This window comes from Artemia sp. Qi Xiang Cuo, chromosome 9 (assembly GCF_049724085.1).
Source record: "Artemia sp. Qi Xiang Cuo chromosome 9, ASM4972408v1, whole genome shotgun sequence".
Lineage (NCBI taxonomy): Eukaryota > Metazoa > Arthropoda > Branchiopoda > Anostraca > Artemiidae > Artemia > Artemia sp. Qi Xiang Cuo.
The window spans coordinates 47,506,220-47,528,206 of record NC_142802.1 but is presented as its reverse complement, the minus strand read 5'-3'; the positions used below and the strand labels follow the sequence as shown (position 1 = coordinate 47,528,206).

At 34.4% G+C, this 21,987-nt stretch overlaps 1 protein-coding gene across 1 annotated transcript in view; it reads left to right on the top strand.

Moving 5' to 3' along the window:
- The window catches only part of LOC148948730 (uncharacterized), a 149,002-nt gene that overhangs the window by 50,693 nt on the left and 76,322 nt on the right, over nucleotides 1–21,987 (top strand). The window lies entirely within an intron of this gene.

The following is a 21,987-nucleotide window of genomic DNA, read 5'->3' as shown; positions in this document are numbered from 1 at the left end:
TTCCACCAAAAACTGCATTTTCGATGTCTTTTGACACTGCAGTCTTTCAAACATAATCGTATACCAGCGGTAAGATTTGAACCCACGCCTCCGAAGAGACTGGTGGCTAACACCAGTGCCTTGGACCACTCGGCCAGGCTGCCTCTCATAAATAAATATATATTTGAATTTGGGTTGCAGCAGTAGCTAGCAACCTAGTAAGAGACGATCAGTCCAATGCTAAGAAATATAACAAAACTCCTAAAATAGAGTCAGATCAAAACAAAAGTACATCGTTAGAATTACCTTGTCTGAAACCCTACTAGATAAATAATGAATGTCATCAAAGTTTTATATTAGAGCTATGACGTGAATAGAAAAACACGAAATTATATTGTTTTTTCTGAAGACGTCATGAAATAATATCATTGCGCTATGACGTCATCATAAAATAAAATCATTACGCCATGACGTCATAATTACTATATAAGAAGCGTCAGAACTGTAAATGTTCTCATTCATAATTACATAATGGTTTCAATCAAGCAAGCTGCACGCAAGTTAAAAAAACAGTACTACACAAACAACAGAGATAGTATCTTGAAAAGAGAAAAGCAAAGGTATTCAACCGACCAGGCGTATCGAGAAGTAAAAATTGAGAAGGCTAGACAAAAGATCAAGGAGCGTTAGCACAATGATAAAGATTACAGAGAAGCAACAATTGAGCAGGCTAGACAAAAGAGCAAGATACGGTATGATAATGATAAAGATTATAGACATGCAAAAATTGAGACAGCCAAACAAAAGTTCAAGGAGAGTTATCACAATGATGAAGATTACCGCATCAAATATAAGAAAAACCAAAAGCAAAGGTATTTCAACCGTCCAGGTGTATCGAGAAGTAAAAATTGAGACAGCCAAACAAAAGATCAAGGAGCGTTACTGGGGTGACGAAATCTTTAATGAAAAAATTAAATTCTCTGCGAGGTTGTACCGAAAAATGCATAAGGACAAAGGGAAAAATTAAATTCAGAAATACAAGAAGATGGCAAAAATACAGGCTGATCTTTGTAAATTGAGAAACATTTTACGCATGTTTTATCGGGATCACGAAAAGTATTCAAAATTACAGATTAAAATTCTGTTTGAAAGAGCGGATGCTTTTGAAAAGTCGGCTAGAAATTCTTTGGCAAAGCTTCATAGTAATATCCAAAAGAAATGTTGTCAGTTTAACGAAAAGCTTCCAAGGTATGGATTGGCAACTGCGGAACAGTTTATAGATGCAATGGAAAATGTTCGACAACACAGTGAATATACGAAGGCGTACTTCTTCGAAAATTCGTATATTTATTTTGGAAGGAGCAATTGCAGTTTATGTAGCAGCAATAAAAATACACATACAAGCATACCTATCAACAGCGAAGGAAAAGCAATGTTTTTCAATTATGGCGAAAACGAGCCTGTTAGGGTTATTAGTAAATGTGTTTGTAAGACTAATGATTTAGAACAAATTCCTGGAACACCGACTCAAGAAAAAAGCATTTCTAACTGTGTTTTAAACAGTTCGTTTAGTTCTACTGAATATTTGGCAAACAATTCTCTGGGTAGTAGAACAAACTGTCCTGAAAAGTACGAGACAACTATTGAAAAATGCTCTAAAACTAGATCTGACAAGGAAATTATGATGGCTGAAGTCACCTATAACAATCTGAGTATACATTCAAAACCAAAAATTGGGCAGCAGGTTACTTGGCAATGTCACCCTGATATCTGCAAGCTCTATCAAACGGATATTGAATTATGTCAAATTCTTTTTGATATCCTTGAAAATATTATAGCATTAAAATTTTCAACTGACAAAGTGGTTAATTTCTACCTTGGCGGCTTGGATTATTGTGAAATCAATTACAGGGACACAAGAAAGCATGGGCATTCGTTATACTGTAGCCCAAATGAGGGATGTCAGAGCTATTTTCGTTCTCTAAGGGCACTAGCTCCACATTTTCCTGTCTTGAACTGTTTTATTAATAGCGTATATAAGGCAGTATCAAAATGTAAGATTATACAACATATTAATCTACTAAAAGTCGAGGGCTCGTACAAGGAACTAAGTCATTACATAGAAGAAGTGTCAAGTAGAATCTGTCGTAATAATAGTCAAGACTTCATTTACGGTGATAGCAATATTAGAGTTTCTTTGGATGAAAATACAATAATAAAATTATTTGGTGAGAGCCTTGATAAGGTAGCTAACATCAGGGATGTATACCCCACAATGCATTGTGACAGTTGTGAGCAGATAAAGACAAAATACCAATTGAAGAGTCTAAGATCCCTTTCAAATAAGAATGGTTTTGATGTAATGATGGCCACAATTTTAGAACACCTACAACAGGACATACCCAAAGATCACAGAGAACAACTAATTCAATGTACAGGTTGGAAAGAGGATGTCATAGATTCATTCTTTGTCTGTGATTACTGTGCTGGGAAAATGTTGAAAAGTCAGGAGAATGTCCGATCAGTATTAAAGAACCTTCATATAGACTGTACACCGGAATGTATAAAGTGTTTAATAATTTTGAAATGGCAATGATTCGATTTGTAATGCCTTGTCTTACGATCGTCAGATTAGGGCAAGTAACTGCATTGAAGAGACCGAGAACAGAACTTGTTGACGCTGTTAAGGGGAGAATAGTATGTCTACCTGTTGATGTGCAAGCAAATGCAGATATTCAGCCTGAAAAACTTCTTAACATTGATAGTTTTGTAGTCATTGTCAATGGTCAGCCTACTTACAACAAGAATGTTTGGACTGCACTAATAGATCTGAGAAAAGTCCATGAAGCACTGTTGTGGTTAAGAGAGAACAACAGTCTCTATAAAACAATACATGCATACACCCTAGAAGATTTAAATAAAATACTTGAAGCACGTCTTGCTGAAAAAGCAGTTGGTGTTGATAATTTACCTGAAATACCGGAAGCTGCAATCCTTCAGAAACTGACAGAAAGCGCAATATCTACATTGGTTGAACATTTTTCTGTCCAGCCTCTCAATTCAGCGGTTCCAAAAGACTTCATTGAAGATTTTAAGCAGATGAAAGATCTTGGTACTGACCCATTTCAAATCAAGAAACTAAAAGGTGAGAGCGAAGACTTATTTCAGGAAGAACTTGATCTAAAAGTGTTTCCAAATCTTTTCCCGAAAGGCAAATATGGCTTGCGTGACAAGGCAAGACCATTTCGGATTAGGACTGCAGAATATTTTAAATCAAGGCTTCTTAGCAGACATACTAAGTTTCGTCTTGACAAACAGTTTCTTTTTCACAGCTTCTAATTGCAAGAATTCTCTTACATGTTTAATAGCGTTGGTCATATGTTGCGGACTGTGAAACCAAATCAAAATGCTTCTCAATTTATAGACAGGCTTCATTCCCGTGATGGAGAGATGGAAGCGACTTTGTTTTCTGTTCAATCAAAAATCAGAGGATCTCAGCAGTATTTTCAATCTCTTTCCTATAAATTAAAGTCAATGATTGAGCAATTGGGTCCACCGACTTTTGTTTCTGACAGTTTCATGTGCTGAGTGGTACTCTCCTGAATTTATTGACTATTTACGGACTGTCCATAAGAACTTACCTGTTGTGGCAAAAATGACCCCAGCAGAGTTGACGTGTCTAGATCCAATTGCAGTTTCCATGCACTTTGACAAAAAATGGACACCTATATTTAATGAGCTAATTTGTTCAAAGACAAATCCTTTGTTTGGTAAAATTAAGGATCATTTCTGGCGTATCGAGTATCAGAAACGAGGTGTGCCTCATGTACACTGTGTGTTGTGGATTGAAGATGCTCCTATTATTGGGGAATCAACAGCGTCTGAAGTGATTCAGTATATCAATAGTATTATAACTTGTGAAATACGAAATAGATTGACTAGTCCAACTCTTCACAAACTGGTCAAAGACCATCAAGTGCACCGCTGTAATAAATACTGTCAAAGAAAATATAAGAGAAAAAGAGGAAGATGGGTTACGTATTGTAAGTTTGGCTTTCCTCGTCCTACAAAGGAACGAACAGAATTATATGACATCCTTGACTGCTTGGCTCATGGTACAGACCGTAAAAAGCCAAGAAAAAGAATATGTCATCTGCTTCGAAGAGATGACGAGCGTTATATAAATGACTATTCTCCTGCGTTACTTATTGCTAATCAAGCAAACATTGATGTTCAATATATTGGCCATTTGGGCTCTAAATTACCGTATTACATTAGCGATTACATGACAAAAGCAGAGAGTGCCGAAATAGAAGCAATGTGGGAGGAAGTAAATAATGCATGCAAAAGTCTTGGTCAACGAACTATGTCCTACTTGTTGAAGTCCATAAGAACCCGTCAAGTTGGAGCAATTGAAGCTGCTGATAGGCTTCTTGGTACTAAATTGTATAGTATTTCTAGGCAATTTAGATATATTGACCTTAAGAAAAAGAGCGAGGTGAAGAGGACACTGAGAAGGTATGAGGAGCTTGAAAAGCTTGCTAAAAACGATCCACAGAGTAGTGATTTGTACATTGCACACTGGGTTATTGATATCTACCCTAAAAGACCGGAACATATGGAAAATATTAGTCTTTTTCAGTTATTGTCTTGGTATGAACGGGAGCGTAATGGTACTGATGATAATATGATGTTAACTGACGGGTCCTTCTACCTCAGAAAAAGGCTTTTTAAATCGTATATCATACAGCACAGAAAGGTAAACCCATTTGAAACTGACGAGAAGAAAAATGCTTACTATGGAGATCTTTTAAAATTGTTTCAACGTTGGAGAAATGAAAATGAACTAGTAGTCAGTGGAAATAGCAACTACAAAACCTACTGTGTTGAAAGTGTAAACTATCCCGACATGGTAGCTTACCACGAAAAATTTGTTGTTAAGAGGAAAAGCAACATAGAATTTGAAGAAAGGGTCCGAGAACGAGCAAAAGAAATTCTGAAGGCAGAAAATATTGATGAAAACATTGAAGATGACCCAGAAAATGCAATTCAGGGAAGAGTCATTGACAGAGCAGCAGATGCTATGGAGGATTTGTTAGACGCAAACAAACAGATTTTAAATGGTGACACCGAAGACAGGTTGAAAAATGATTATGAGTCGCTCAATATTGATCAAAATAGAGTTGTTGACAAAATTTTAGACTCAGTTACCAAGCGCAATGGTGCAACATCTTTGAAGTTGATTGTATCTGGATGTGGGGGTACAGGAAAATCTATGGTTATCAGTGTCGTGAGAAGACAACTTTGCAACAAGTTCAAGAATGAAGATTGTCCCGTTGTAGTTATGGCACCTACTGGTATTGCTGCACATAGCATAAATGGTTTAACAATACATAGTTGTTTAAGTTTAGCTATTGATCAGGAAAACACCACAAAATACACACCTCTCTCCACTGAAAAACTTCTCACTTTGAGAAAGACACTTAAGGAGACAAGAGTTTTTATTATTGATGAAATTTGTATGGTTTCGTCTCTTCTTTTAACCTATATTCATTTAAGACTATCAAAAATATTGGCAGTTGATTTGCCAATGGGTAATGCTAACTACGTATTTTTGGGAGATTTTCTTCAATTAAGACCAGTAAGTGGTAATCCTCCTTATATGCCTCTCACACGACTAGAAGTAAGAAACAGGATTGGATCAGTTGGTACTTTTAACCTCTGGCATCTATTTGAGTATGAGGAACTAAGCATAAATGTGAGACAAAAGATGGATAAGAGTTATGCTAATACACTTGCTGAAATTAGACAGGGGTTTTGCACTGGTGAAAATTTGAATAGTCTTTACAAGATTTATATTAAAGGACGATCATTAGAAAGCACAACATTGCATATATTGGACTGAGTTAGTTTTTCAGTTTAGAATCACTAAAGTTTTTACAGTAAGGACCGAAGCCTATCTCATAGTAACTAATGCAACGGGAAAAAGAAAAGAAGTCTGTGATATATATTACCTCATAAAAGGTTACATTTGATTCTACATTAAAATAATATCATTGGAATAATATTTCACTATCTGGGTTGCAGTGGCCGTTAGCAACGTAGTATGAGACGATCATGACCCATAGTATACCAGGGTTGCCGCAGTAGCTAGAAACTTAGTAAGAGACAATCACGTTCAATGTTAAGAAATATAAAACTCCATAACTCCCAAAAATCCAAAAATCGGTTTTTATAATAAAACACGACCTCTTTCCTATACTAAATTTTATACACAACTTAATTATAGTATAGGTTAGTAATTCCACAGATAGCTTGGCACTGAAACATCGTAGAGAGTTGTTTAATGGCTATTTTAACGGAAATTAATGGGGTTAAAAACCTTTTGTAATTAAAACAAATTATTTTTAAAATAGAATCAGTTTTTTTTACAAAAAACTGCATATTTCATATTAAAGTTAAATTACAAGATGATCCGGGTTGCAGCGGTAGCTAGCAACCTAGTAAGAGATGATCACGTCCAATGTTAAGAAATATAAAAACCCATTGTTCCTAACAGAGGAGTCAGATCAAAACAAAAAGTACACCATTATAACCACCTTGTCCAAAACCCCTGTATAGGAAACTTTCTGTCCCTTGGCTTGAACAGCAAGGGGAATATATTGGCTTGAAAATCAAGAAAAGTGGCAGCTACTACAACATTCTGCCTAAACGGGATATTTTTTTCTCTTTTTCTCTTTTCTTTCTTTTCCACAGATAGCTTGGCACTGGAACATCGTAGAGGGTTGTTCAATAGCTCATTTTAAAGGAAATTAATTGGGTTAAAAATCTATAGTAACTAAAATAAATTATTTCTAAAAGAGAATAAAGTTTTCCACCAAAAACTGCATTTTTTGATGTCTTTTCACACTGCAGTCTTTCAAAAATAATCGTATACCAGCGGTAAGATTTGAACCCATGCCTCCGAAGAGACTGGCTGCTAACACCAGTGCCTTGGACCACTCGGCCAGGCTGCCTCTTATAATTTGGGTTGCAGCATTTATTATAAAGAACGACCTCTTGCCTATACTAAATTTTATAGGCCACTTAACTATAGTAAAGGTTAGTAAATTTTACCTAAAAGACTGATAGTGTTCATCCGGGTTGCAGTGGTAGCTAGCAACCTAGTAAGAGACGATCACGTCCAATGTTAAAAAATATAAAAAACACATAGCTCCTAAGAAAGGAGTCAGATCAAAACAAAAAGTACACCATTAGAACCGCCTTGTCCGAAATCCCTATATAGAAAACTTTCTGTCCCTTGGCTTGAACAGCAAGGGAAATATATTGGCTTAAAAATCAAGAAAATTGGCAGCTACTACAACATTCTGCCTAAACGGGATATTTTTTTTTCCTTTTCCAGAGATAGCTTGGCACTGGAACATCGCAAAGAGTTGTTCAATGGCTCATTTTAAAGAAAATTAATTGGGTTAAAAATCTTTAGTAACTAAAATAAATTATTTCTAAAAGAGAATAAATTTTTCCACCAAGAACTGCATTTGTTATGTCTTTTCATACTGCAGGCTATTCAAAGATATTTGATTTTTGTACATAAATCATAATCGTATAACAGCGGTAAGATTTGAACCCACGCCTCCGAAGAGACTGGTGGCTAACACCAGTGCCTTGGACCACTCGGCCACGCTGCCTCTCATAACTATATATGTGAATTAGGGTTGCAGCAGTAGCTAGTAACCTAGTGAGAGACGATCAGTCCAATGCTAAGAAATGTAAAAACCCAGAACGCCTAAATATAGAGTCAGATCAAAACAAAAGTACATCATTAGGACCACCTTATCTGAAACCCTACTAGATAAATAATGAATTTCACCATAGTTTTATTAGAGCTATGACGTGAATGGAAAAACACGACATTATTTGTTATTTCTGAAGACGTCAAGAAATAATATCATAACGCCATGATGCATGAAATAAAATCATTACGCCATGACGTCATAATTACTATATAAAAAGCGACAAAGATGTAAATGGTCTCATTCATGATTACATAATGGTTAAATCAAAGCAAGCTACACGCAAGTTAAAAAAACATTTCCGGGTTGCAGCGGTAGCTAGCAACCCAGTATTATAATAAAGAACGAATATTTTACCGATTATCTACTAATAAACATATATGGCGTAATAAGTGACATGACGTAATATCTAAAACCTATTGTGTACTAATAACCATATATGACTTAATGAGCGACGTGAAGTAAAAATTGAAAAAATTAATTTTTATTTTATTTTCGTTTTTAGTTCAGAATCGCTAAAGTTATAAACTGCAAAAATATTTATGGTATCTTAGCAATAGTTTTAATCTTTTAATTTAGACTAGAAAAATACCTGAAAATTTAAAAATTAGTTTAATTTTTTGTTAGGTTCTTGATACTTGATACGTGACATAAACATTCAACTAATGGTTACATAATGGTTTTAATCAAGCAAGCTACACGCAAGTTAAAAAAACAGTACTACCAAAAAAACAGAGATAGCATCTTGAAAAGAGAAAAGCAAAGGTATTCAACCGACCAGGCGTATCGAGATGCGAAAATTGATAGTGACAAACAGCGTTATTATAATGGTGTAGTTTATAGACATGCGAAAATTGAGACAGCATAACATAAGAGCAAGGAAACTTAATTTTTTATATACAATATTGATCAATGACGTCCTAGTCGTTGGATGTAGTTAGTATTACATAATTATAAGGAACGGTATGACCGAAACAAACATAAGAAAAAAGTTGCTACCAGAATAATGGGTAGATACTGGGGTGACAAAAGCTATAATGAAAAAATTAAATTCTCTGCGAGGTTGTACCGAAGAACGCATAAGGACAAAGGGAAAAATTACATTCAGAAATACAAGAAGATGGCAAAAATGCAGGCTGATCTTTGTAAATTGAGAAACATTCTACGCATGTTTTATCGGGATCACGAAAAGTATTCAAAATTACAGATTAAAATTCTCTTTGAAAGAGCGGATGCTATTGAAAAGTCGGCTAGAAATGCTTTGGCAAAGCTTCATAGTAATATCCAAAAGAAATGTTGTCAGTCTAATGAAAAGCTTCCAAGGTATGGACTGGCAACTGCGGAACAGTTTATAGATACAATGGAAAATGTTCGACAACACAGTGAATATACAGAGGCGTACTTCTTAGAAAATTCGTATATAAATTTCGGAAGGAGCAATTGCAGTTTATGTAGCAGCAATAAAAATATATATACAAGCATAGGCTACCTATCAGCAGCGAAGGAAAATCAATGTTTTTCAATTATGGCGAAAACGAGCCTGTTAGGGTTATTAGTATATGTGTTTGTAAGACTAATGATTTAGAACAAATTCCTGGAACATCGACTCAAGAAAAAAGTATTTCTAACTGTGTTTTAAACAGTTTTTTTAGTTCTACTGAATATTTGGCAAAAAATTCTCTGTGTAGTAGAACAAACTGTCCTGAAAAGTACGAGACAACTATTGAAAAATGCTCTGAATCTAGATCTGACAAGGAAATTATGATGGCTGAATTCACCTATAACAATCTGAGTAAACATTCAAAACCAAAAATTGGGCAGCAGGTTACTTGGCAATGTCACCCTGATATCTGCGAGCTCTATCCGACGGATATTGAATTATGTCAAATTCTTTTTGATATCCTTGAAAATAATATAGCATTAAAATTTTCAACTGACAAAGTGGTTAATTTCTGCCTTGGTGGCTTGGATTATTGTGAAATGAATTACAGGGACACAAGAAAGCATGGGCATTCGTTATACTGTAGCCCAAATGAGGGATGTCAGAGCTATTTGCGTTCTCTAAGGGCACTAGCTCCACATTTTCCTGTCTTGATCTGTTTCATTAATAGCGTATATAAGGCAGTATATACAACATATTAATCTACTAAAAGTCGAGGGCTCGTACAAGGAACTAAGTCATTATATAGAAGAAGTGTCAAGTAGACTCTGTCGTAATAATAGTCAAGACTTCATCTACGGTGATAGCAATTTTAGAGTTTCTGTGGATGAAAATACAATAATAAAATTAGTTGGTGAGAGCCTTGATAAGGTTGCTAACATTAGGGATGTATACCCCACAATGCGTTGTGACAGTTGCGAGCAGATAAAGACAAAATACCAATTGAAGAGTCTAAGATCCCTTTCAAATAAGAAAGGTTTTGATGTAATGATGGCCACGATTTTAGAACACCTACAACAGGACATACCCAAAGATGACAGAGAACATCTAATTCATTGTACCGGTTGGAAAGAGGATGTCATAGATTCATTCTCTGTCTGTGATTTTACTGTGCTGGGAAAATGTTGAAAAGTCAGGAGAATGTCCGAACAGTATTAAATAACCTTCATATAGCCTGTACACCGGAATGTATAAAGTGTTTAAATAATTTTGAAATGGCAATGATTCGATTTGTAATGCCTTGTCTTACGATCGTCAGATTAGGGCAAGTAACTGCATTGAAGAGACCTAGAACAGAACTTGTTGACGCTCTTAAGGGGAGAATAGTATATTTACCTGTTGATGTGGAAGCAAATGCAGATATTCAGCCAGAAAAACTTCTTAAAATTGATAGTTTTGTAGTCATTGTCAATCGTCAGCCTACTTACAACAAGAATGTTTGGACTGCACTAATAGATCCGAGAAAACTCCATGGAGCACTGTTGTGGTTAAGAGAGAACAACAGTCTCTATAAAATAATACGTGCATACACCCTAGAAGATTTAAATAAAATACTTGAAGCACGTCTTGCTGAAAAAGTGGTTGGTGTTGATAATTTACCTGAAATACCGGAAGCTGCAATCCTTCAGAAACTGACAGAAAGCGCAAAATCTACATTGGTTGAACATTTTTCTGTCCAGTCTCTCAATTCAGCGGTTCCAAAAGACTTCATAGAAGATTTTAAGCAGATGAAAGATCTTGGTACTGACCAATTTCAAATCAAGAAACTAAAAGGTGAGAGCGAAGACTTATTTCAGGAAGAACTTGATCTTAAAGTGTTTCCAAATCTTTTCCCGAAAGGCAAATATGGCTTGCGTGACAAGGCAAGACCATTTCGGATTAGGAATGCAGAATATTTTAAATCAAGGCTTCTTAGCAGACATACTAAGTTTCGTCTTGACAAACAGTTTCTTTTTCACAGCTTCCAATTGCAAGAATTCTCTTACATGTGTAATAGCGTCGGTCATATGTTGCGGACTGTGAAACCAAATCAAAATGCTCGTCAATTTATAGACAGGCTTCATTCCCGTGATGGAGAGATCCGGGTTGCAGCGGTAGCTAGCAACCTAGTAAGAGACGATCACGTCCAATGTTAAGAAATATAAAAACCCATAGCTCCTAAGAAAGGAGTCAGATCAAAACAAAAAGTACACCATTAGAACTGCCTTGTCCGAAACCCCTGTATAGGAAACTTTCTGTCCCTTAGCTTGAACAGCAAGGAAAATACATTGGCTTGAAAATCAAGAAAAGTGGCAGCTACTACAACATTCTACCTAAACGGAATTTTTTTTTTCTTTTTTCTATAATAAAGAACGACCTCTCACCTATATTAATTTATATTAAAGCTACTATATTTAGCAAGGGGGCTTTACATAAAGGATCGATGTCAGTCAAATGTATGTAATGTAGTAGTTAGTAAAGGTTTTGATGAGACTTTAAATTGATAAATGTAAAATTTTATGATAAAGAACTAACTCAAGACCACAGTAAAATTAGCGGTAGATGCAACCTAGTGAAAATGAACACGGCCAGTAGCTGCATGCTCGAAAGCATGTAGATACAGTTATATAAAATGTAGTAATTCCTTTAGTGTTTTCACAAAAAATCTAATTGGTGAATTGAAACTAGACTAATTCCTGAAAATTTTAAATAAAATGATTTTATTTCATGGATTGTTGAAGTTATTATGTAGACTGCAAAAGTAATTATGGTGTCTGAGCAGCATTTTTAATTTTTTAATTAAAACTAGAAACATACCTGATAATTTTAAAATCAGTTTTGATTTTTTATAGGTTTTTACTACTCGACGCCTGTTATTTTATTTTACTATTAAGATTGTTTGATTTGAACTGTAAGCTTTATTCAAATTAAAATAAAATGAATCTACCAATATGGGGCAGCTATACATTTATACAATATTATACAAATAAATCCCAAGAACTAAAACCGAAATATAAATTTCTTAACATGAATCAAGGGAGGGGCGGAGAGGAATATGTGCGAATATCCTTTTGTATTCGTACCTCTGAATTCTGCCTTGTAGCACTTCACATTTTAAAAGTGGATGAGAGATCAGAACGCTTCAAACCACTACGTAAATTTGTAAATGCTTTAGGAAAAATTTTTATATCCCTAAATAGCTACTGTTTCCCTCGTTATTATTTGCAGACGGCTTTCAAGTCCTGGGGAGAGGTCAGGCAGGGGGAGGGGAAACCCTATCCAATGCCAAATAATTGCGACCTACCTGAAGATTCACCTGAATGGTATATTATTGAAATAAACAATGTCAATAATTTTATACCTGCTCTAGAACCCGATAGTTATCCACTTGAAAGCTTCGTTAAGAAGATACGTTTATTTGCACTCGAATGGTGTCTTTTTTTCTGTTATGTTAGGGAACAATTCAAACCAAGTGATCTAGCACTGATAGAGCTCAATAGAGCCATTGAGTATACAAAGGATAACTTCTATAAACCACTAAAAGATGGAATCTTCGATGACGAAAACCTTGAAGAAGCGTATATGCAAATATACGCTTATAGCAATGAAAAAGTTTATAGCAATGAAAACACTGACAGTAATAGTGACCAGCCAAACGCAAAGGAGAGTGGGCATACTAAAAAAAGATCAAACGTTAACATGTCTTCAAAAAGGTCACCATCAGTACAAAGAGACGGCAACTTCGATGAAAATAATGATAGTGATGAAGAAGGAGAAAATAAAAACCAGCGTGTAAACGCTAGAGCAAGACTAAAACAACAGAAGCCTCCAAGAAGGCAATTGTCATTTGAGGAAGATCAACTGGAAGAGCCAATCGATTATGACCCAGCAGGAAATGAATCTAGTGAATCTAGAAGTGATCGATCCAGAAAAGTAAATAAAAATGATCACAAAAAAAACCTTACTAGTAAACTCAGAGGATGGGGAAAAAAAATTTTTAAGCAAAAATAAAGAAAAAAACAATGAAATAAAAAATGAATAAAAAAAACCAAAGGATAAAAATAATACTGGCAGTTTGGAGTCATCCAATCAGAAAAATAAAAGTAGAAATAGACAAAAAAGCTCAAATAAAACAAAAAAGAGTCAAACAGAGAAAAAAGATGATATAAGTTCAAAAAGGACATCAACCAAGAAAAGATCTACAAGTAAAAGTCAGGACAAGAAAAATATAAGTGGAAAAAAAAAGAAATAAAAAATCCTATACCGGAGTAGTTCTTGAACGTAAGAAAGAAATTAGTGTAGGTTCAAAAAAAGGAGAGCTGAAAAATAGGTCTAATAGTAAAGAACAGAAATCACAAAAACCTGGCATTAAAAATAAGTCATGAAAAAGAAGTGCCGGCAAGGAGGAGAAACCTAAAAGAGCTACTTCAGAGAGAAAATCAAAAACAAAAGAGCCAACAAAAAAGAAAAAAACAACAGACAGGAAAAAGCGAAAAAAAAATTCTGAAGGTAGGAACCAAAATGACGAACTTTTTGGGAAAATTTAAAAGGAAAAAATGAGCTCCTAAAATAAAATAATATCAAGTATAAAATGGGCCCTGATTCTCCTTACCTAGTAATCTTCTCATTTCTCTTTTTCTTAAAAGAACAATAGTTGACTAAGAGATAGCTTAATTCCCACAGCCCAGATACAACAAAATTACTTTTAAACAACTGGTTTTCTTTTGTTGCTTTTTATAATTTTTTCTAACCTAACCTTGAAAGTCCTTCAAACATTGTTTTTCGATACCTCCGTCAATGGACATAATTTGACAGTGATTTAGATAATCAATTTAATATTTCGTTTGGGGCTTTTCTTAGTAACATCTTTTTTTCTTCCAAATTTGAAATTTCTTCCAGTGAATAAAAATTTAGGTTTACGAAAAACATTCTCATTAGTTGAAGGATGTCAAGTTAGCCTACGCGACTGTTTCAAGCACAGCATTTCAAGAAGAGGAAGGCTGAAGAACCTTCTTCAAGAAAGAGATGCATTACAAAAAAACCAATAAAAATGGAAAAAAGAAAACTGGGAAAATAAAAAAAAGGATTATGAAGAGTAAAAACAAAATGAAGAATTATTTTGGAAAACTTAAAAGGAAAAAAGAAGTTTCTAAATAACGGGATAAAAGTTGGTGTTTGATACTCTGTGATCTTTCCATGCCCTTGTTTTCTTCTAAAGGCACCGGTCGAGTAGGAGCCTTCGCTAAAAAAAAAAAAAAAAAAAAAAAAAAAAAAAGTTTAAAAAAACTGTGTTTCTTTGGTTGTTGTTTTGTCTGTTTTTTTTTCTTCAATTCTTCAAGACAGTATATTTTTTAACTTCAAACTGTTAATTGACCTTCAAATATTGTCTTTGTTCTTTTTGCTGTGTATGGACATTGTTTTGTTAGGGAAAAACAGTAATAACTGAACATTTTATTTTTGTTGTTTTTTGAAATTTTTTTTTTCCAGGCCAAAATTTCTGTTCATGAATATAAATTTAGTTTTAATTAAAATTCTTGTTAGGTGAAAGATGTTAGATTAGGCTACACAAGATACAGTCATTTAAAGGCTAAATTCTTTCTTAATTTTTTTTTTATTTCACCCCAGCCAATGTTTTGGATTATAAAGCTCTTTTGCCCAGCTTTACAACGCCATACAACGTTATCAGGGTTTCGGCAATTATAGCCATTAAAATTGTTTGGTCAGAATCCCCTGCAAGGACAAAAGTATTGATGCTAAACTATACGTGGTACCTTTTTAAGTACTTGAATGATTGTATCAGTCTTTCTGTTTATATATAAAAGAAAAAGAGCCTAATTTTTTGATTGGAACAAAACTAAAGCTTACTCATATTTTGTAAAAATTTGTGATAAACTCCAAAACTGATTTCGAGTTTGCTTTTTAAACTGCTACATTAGATATTTTCGTAAATAGTATAAGAAATTTAATGAAAAAGGGGTCTGTAGAATATTAGAACTGTTTACTCTATAATGTGTTTGATGAACAAAGTCCTTTTAGAATATTTTGCACATCAGTTCTCGAAACTGTAAAGCAATGATCAAAGGGCCAAATAATTGTCAAATTTTAGTACATCTTGACACAAAAACAAGCGCAAGGGATTTTCTACTAAGCTCTTGGTAAAAGTGAATTACCCCTGAGCTCTAATAAGCTCAAAGAGAGCTTAAAGGGTCAAACACAACTAGCTTTTTTCGACATCTCCAGCTCAGTGTCAAAACCATAGTAGTACAAAAACAATACCCCTTAGGCAAGGTTTTCAAAACTAAACATCATGGACAACAATAGTTAACTGGAGTTTACTAATAATTGCCTGATTGACATGAACTTATTGTTTAGTTTTCTTATTATTAATTAAAAAAATCATCATTAATTATTTTTTAATTTTAATTTAATTAAACAAATTTAGTCACATTTTAAATTTAGCATTATTTAATTACAAAGTTCTCTTAATATTGAATATTCAATTACTATCATTTAGCTCTTTTGATTTTCCTGTTGAAAAAAAGGAAATGATGGAGGATTTCTTTTTTTTATGTTCACGTTGAGTAAGATATGCACAACAAGTAGGTAATGTGTGATGATCTCCACACGAGAATTCTTGTTTTATGAAACTGCAGATAGGAACAATGCCAGGCTGCCGCCAAGTAAGCCATGTGTTGTTATAACCTCTGGCTCCTAAGATCTTTTGAACGTTTTTGAATAAATACAGGTTTTGATCTTGGCTCACATTACATGAATAACTAAAACAAAATTTCCATATTAATTTACTTTTATTTGGTTAAATGGCTTTCTCGAAACTTGTTTCATTTTATTTACGAACGTTTTTATTAGTAATAAATATACGTAACTTACGAATTAACTTACGTAACGAACTTCTATATTAATATATTTTTAATACTTTTTTTTACTTTTTTTTTACTTTCAGTTAAAAAAAACTTGTTTTTTTAATTTAATTTTTGAACGTTTTTGAATTAATACAGGTTTTGAGTTTGGCTCACTGTACATAAATAATTAAAACAAAATTTGTATATTAATTTTACTTTTATTTGGTTTAATGGCTTTCTCGAAACTTGTTTAATTGTATTTACGAACGTTTTTATTAGTAATAAATATACGTAACTTACGAATTAACTTACGGAACAAACTTCTATATTCATAGATTTTGAATACGTATATTAGGGAGTTCGCCCCCTAGTCAATACCTTGCTCTTTAAGCGAAAGTTCGAATTTTGTTCCAATTCTTTAAAAATGACCGCTTAATCACAAATGCCGTTAATTAGAATAAATAGCTCTTATTAAATTACTAAAAAATCTCTGGCTTAATGAGTTAGTTATTGACTAGGGGGTGAACTCAATCATATATGTAATATTTTCTGTTCGTTGAAAGTTTTGGTGTTGCTGCTGTTGCAGTTGAAAAACTTGTTTTTTATATTTAATTTCTGATCTTTTTTAAATAATGCTGGGAAGTCCGGCGTCCCCTTCATAGCAATTTCCCTTCCCCCATGAAAGCTTCCTTCATGGAAAGATCCTCCTACATAACCCCCGACCCCAGGCACGTACGCAGGAATTTGTTTAGGGGTGGCCAATTTGTTTCGGGGGGTTGGGGCAAATCCTTCAAACCCATTATTCTGTGAGAAAAATCAGAAAATTATGGGAAAATAAAAAAAATCGTGAGATTTCGGGGGGCCGGGCCCGGAGGCCCCCCTCCCTGCGTACGTCCCTACCCGACACCCCCCCTCACTACCAGGAAAAATGTCCCCTGAAAACGTCTGTACTGTATAATTCCCAATAACCACGATATTCTAGCACCACTGGGTCGGCACGATCACCCCTGAGGAAAAAAAAATAAAAATAAACACGTACCCGTGATCTTTCTTCTGCCAAAAAATGCAGAATTCCACATTTTTGTAGATAGGAGCTTGAAACCTCTGCAGTGGGGTTTTCTGATACGCGGAATATGACGATGTAATTTTCATTAAGATTCTACAACTTTTAGGGGGTCGTTCCCCCTTTCTTCGAAAAGCAAGCAAATTTCCTCAGGCGCGTAACCATTGATGGGTAGGACTGAACTTAATACAACTTATATATTTGAAATCAGCATTGAAATTCGATTCTTTTGGTGTATCTATTTGCATCAAAATACCGTTTTCTAGAGTATCGGTTACCATTGAGCCGGGTCCCAATAACCAATACTATATGTTAACATTGGGTAAAGTTCATAACTTTCAGCCCTCCTTCTGGGGGCTTCGAGGGATCAAGTCATCCTAAAAGACATAGTTATAATATTTTCGACCATTTTGAACAAAATGGCTATCTCGAAATTTTGATCGGGTGACTTTGGGGAAAAAATGAGCGTGGGAGGGGGCCTAGTTGCCCTCCATTGTTTGGTCACTTAAAAAGGGCACTAGAACCTTTAATTTCCGTTCCAATGAACCCTCCCACCATATTCTAGGACACTGGGTCGATACGATCACCCCTGGAAAAAAAAAAAACAAAAAAAAAAACAAAAAAACAAATTAACACGCATCCGTGACCTTTCTTCTGGCAAAAAATGAAAAATTCCACATTTTTGTAGATAGGAGCTTGAAACCTCTACAGTAGGGTTCTCTGATACGCTGAATATGATGGTGTGATTTTCATTGAGGTTCTATAATTTTTCGGGGGTCTTTCCCCCTTTTTTCGAAAATCAGCCAAATTTTCTCAGGCGCGTAACTTTTGATAGGTAAGATTCAACTTGATGAAACTTATATATTTAACATCGGAATTAAAATCTGATTCTTTTGATGTATCTATTGGTATCAAAATACCGTTTTTTAGAGTTTCGGTCACCATTGAGCCGGGTCGCTCCTTACTTACAGTTCGTTACCACGAACTGTTTGATTAGTCATCCATCATTTCAAAACATAAATCAACAATTATAGACTTTTTCAAAAAGATAACAGTTCGTAAATAGCAGACATTGGCTGGTTGATACAAACCTTAGTTAGAATGGGAAGCAATTAAAATACTTAAGGGGGCAAGGTTATGATAGAGCTTCGTTTATGAGTGGCTAGTTTCAAGGTAGGGCTGCTATACGCCGTTGCAGTTTTCCCATGGTCTTTGTTCACTGTGAAAGTCACTCCTTAAACTTAGCCCTGTGTGATTTGTGTAATGCACCTGTTAGAAGAAATTGTCTACGAACTTTGAAAGAAGTAATTAATTTTCTTAGAATTTCAGGTACTTTCCCATTATATGGGCACTTCTAAAAAGTCAAGTTTGGTTAATGCTAATGAAATAAAATAAAAATATGATGCATATATAATAGTTTGTAAACAAATTTGGGCTATATATTTACACATTAGGGGGGGGGGGGTGTAAAGTTTTTGCATATATTAAATATTTAACCTAATCTAACCTAACCTAGGTACCTTTTTCTCCCCCTAAACCCCAAAAAACAACAGTTTAAATATTGTAAATTCAATGAGAAACCACACTCTTCGATCAATTTAGATAACAATTACCTGCTTTACGAGTCTCTATCACTGCATTCATTCGATTGTTTATAGCCGAAGTGCCCATATAATGGAAAAGTACCGAATTTCACCTAAATGCTCTGCATTTTTCAAACAAATTTGTTTAAGAAAGTAATCTTATTACAGGGACAAAAAGAGTAAGATTGAACAATTTTTGTGAGACTAGATGGGTGGAGTACTTAAAAGCAATCATTTTGTTTAAAGAAATGTTCATTATTATCTGTAAGGCTATGAGGGAAATTCAAGTACATCCTGATTCAGATTCTGAATCTTTAAGCAAAGCTTATTCTTTGCTATCTGCTATTGAGAGATCCAGTTTTGTTGCAGCTATGGTTACTGGTTACCAACAAAAAAAGACGGCTTAATTTTATTTTATAATTACATATTTACAGTGTTGTCTCAATAAAGAATGTACCTAATACTATAAAAACTTTATTTTTCCCTTTTAATCAGTACTACCATCCCTCAGTCAAAATGTCCGTCCCCCTTTGAAAGTTATCATTGGATTCTCCCCCCCCTCTCAAGCCTAAAATTCCCCAAAACACATCCAATCAAAATTTTAAGGGAGCTATTTTATTGAGCATTGTTGAAAGGTCCAGTAATTATGTACTGTGGGATGTCAACCTCCCCACAGTCCTCAGGACAAGGGCTGTAAGTTAGACAATTCTTTCATTTTTACATATATTGTATGTTATTTTCTTCAGCGTGTGTTGAAATTTATCGCTGGTTCGTCGCTGCCCGCCCCCCCCCCCCTCTTTCATGCCTAACATTCCCCAAAACACATCCAATCAAAATGTTAAGGGAGCTATTTTGTTGAGCATTGTTGAAAGGTAAAGTAATTATGTCTTTGGGGGTGTCAACCTACACACAGTCCTCAGGGAAAGGGCGGTAGGTTAGGCAATTCGTTCATTGTTTACAGATAGTGCATGTTATTGAGAAAGGTGTGCATGTTTGCAAATAACTTTCCGAGAAGACAAAGGGATTCAGGTAAGCCATTCTGAGAATGTTGAGGGAAGTTTTGAACTAAATAAAAAAAACGATATGTGTATACGAATTGAGAAAAGGGCGTAAATCAGGAATGACTGAGTATATTAATTTGGAACCTTCAGGAAATGACAAGGGGGATGAATAAAAAGGCAATATTTGCATGATACCACTACAACTACCTCGTTTTTCCATTACTGCTACTATTATTGCTACTTCTACTACTACTTCTGCAACTAAAGCTAAGGCTACTACTATTAATTCTACTGCTACTGCTATTAAGACTAAGTGTATTGAGGGTAAAAATTAGGGTCACATTGAAACTGTATGGAATTAAATCGAAACACACTATAACCACACAGGTTGTCAAGATGACGTATCAGAAATGCTTCAGGAATAGTTGATGGTATTAAGTTGGAACTTCCAGCGTGTGTTGAAATTTATCACCGGGTTTGCCCCTGCCCCCCCCCCTCCGAGGCGTAAAATTCCCCAAAACATGTCCAATCAATATTTTAAGAGAGCTATTTTATTGAGCATTGTTGAACGATCCAGTAATTATGTTTTTGGGGATGTAAACTTCCCCACAGCCCTCAGGGCAAGGGCTGTAAGTTAGGCAATCCGTTCATTGTTTACATATAGAGTTTGTTATTGAGAAAGGGGAGCATGTTTGAACTTTACTTTCAAAGAAGATAAAGAGCTTCAAACAAGCCTTTCTGAGAATGTTGAGGGGAGTTTTGAACTAAATCAAAAAACTTTATGTGTATACGAATTGAGTAAAGGGCGTAACTAAGGAATGACTGAGTATATTAATTTGGAACCTTCAGGAAATGATAAGGGTGACGAATAAAAGGCTATATTTGGATGCTCCCACTACTACTACAACTACCTCGTTTTTCTACTACTGCTACTATTATTACTACTTCTACTGCTACTTCTAGCACTTAAGCTAAGGCTACTACAATTAATTCTACTACTACTGATATTGAGACAAAGGGTATTGAGGCTAAAAATTTGGGACACATTGAAACTGTATGTAATTAAATCGAAACACGCTATGCCCACATTACAATATTTAGGGGAAATTTGAAATAAATCAAAGGACGCTATGTGGATACACATTGTTAAAAAACGTATCTCAAGAATTGAATTTGGTATTAAGTTGGAACTTTCAGAGAATGCTCAAAGGGAAACATCATCTGACCAAAAGGCAATAGGTTCACACTCCAGCTAATAATGCTATTACTGCTGCCTTTATTGCTACTACTACTACTACTTCAACTACTACTTCTATTGCAACTACTTGTAAGGCTAAGAGCCTTACAAGAAGTATGCAACTTTAAGCAAATTAATGTAAACTCGTCCAGGCATGAAAATCTTAAATTTTCCCACGTAAATGTGACAAGTGTGACAACGTCATTGAAATACTGATGTATATAAAAATGACGTCACTCACAAAATATTCTTTTCCATAATGAGTTTTCTCAAACTTCTGACCTATCTAGATCGTTTTATTAGGTTAGAATATCCCAGGTTACAAATTTTCCCGAAAAACTATTGAACAGTTTCCGATAAAAAAAATGTACATAAATAAACAAATACACAATTATTGCTCACTTATAAAGATAGTATATATATATATATATATATATATATATATATATATATATATATATATATATATATATATATATATATATATATATATATATATATATATATATATATATATATATATATATATATATATATATATATATATATATATATATATATATATATATATATATATATATATATATATATATATATATATATATATATATATATATATACATATATATATATATATATATATATATATATATATAGCACCGGCAGCCCGGTGGCTTCACCTCCGGACCCTGGCACTCGGCATGTGTTAGGTTTCTATATATAGATTCTCATTGTCCATTGTATTTTAACTGCAGACCATTTGAGCCTTTTCTTGATGTAATGACGTCACCACAGGTTCGATACAGCCACCCTGTGAAAAATACGAATTCTTCTTTAAAGTTCTGACCAATTTAGATCGTTTTTGTGGCCAGTCATCGCTGTTTCTTCTTTTCCAACCCTAGATTTCATTGTCCATTTTTGTTCATCTTCACCTCAGAACGTTTTTCTACTTCTTTTGCTTTAGCATTTTAAATTCATACATCATCTCATTTAATTTCTTTCGGTGTTATAGATAACATATAAATCTTTTCCAGTTTACAATCACAGATCA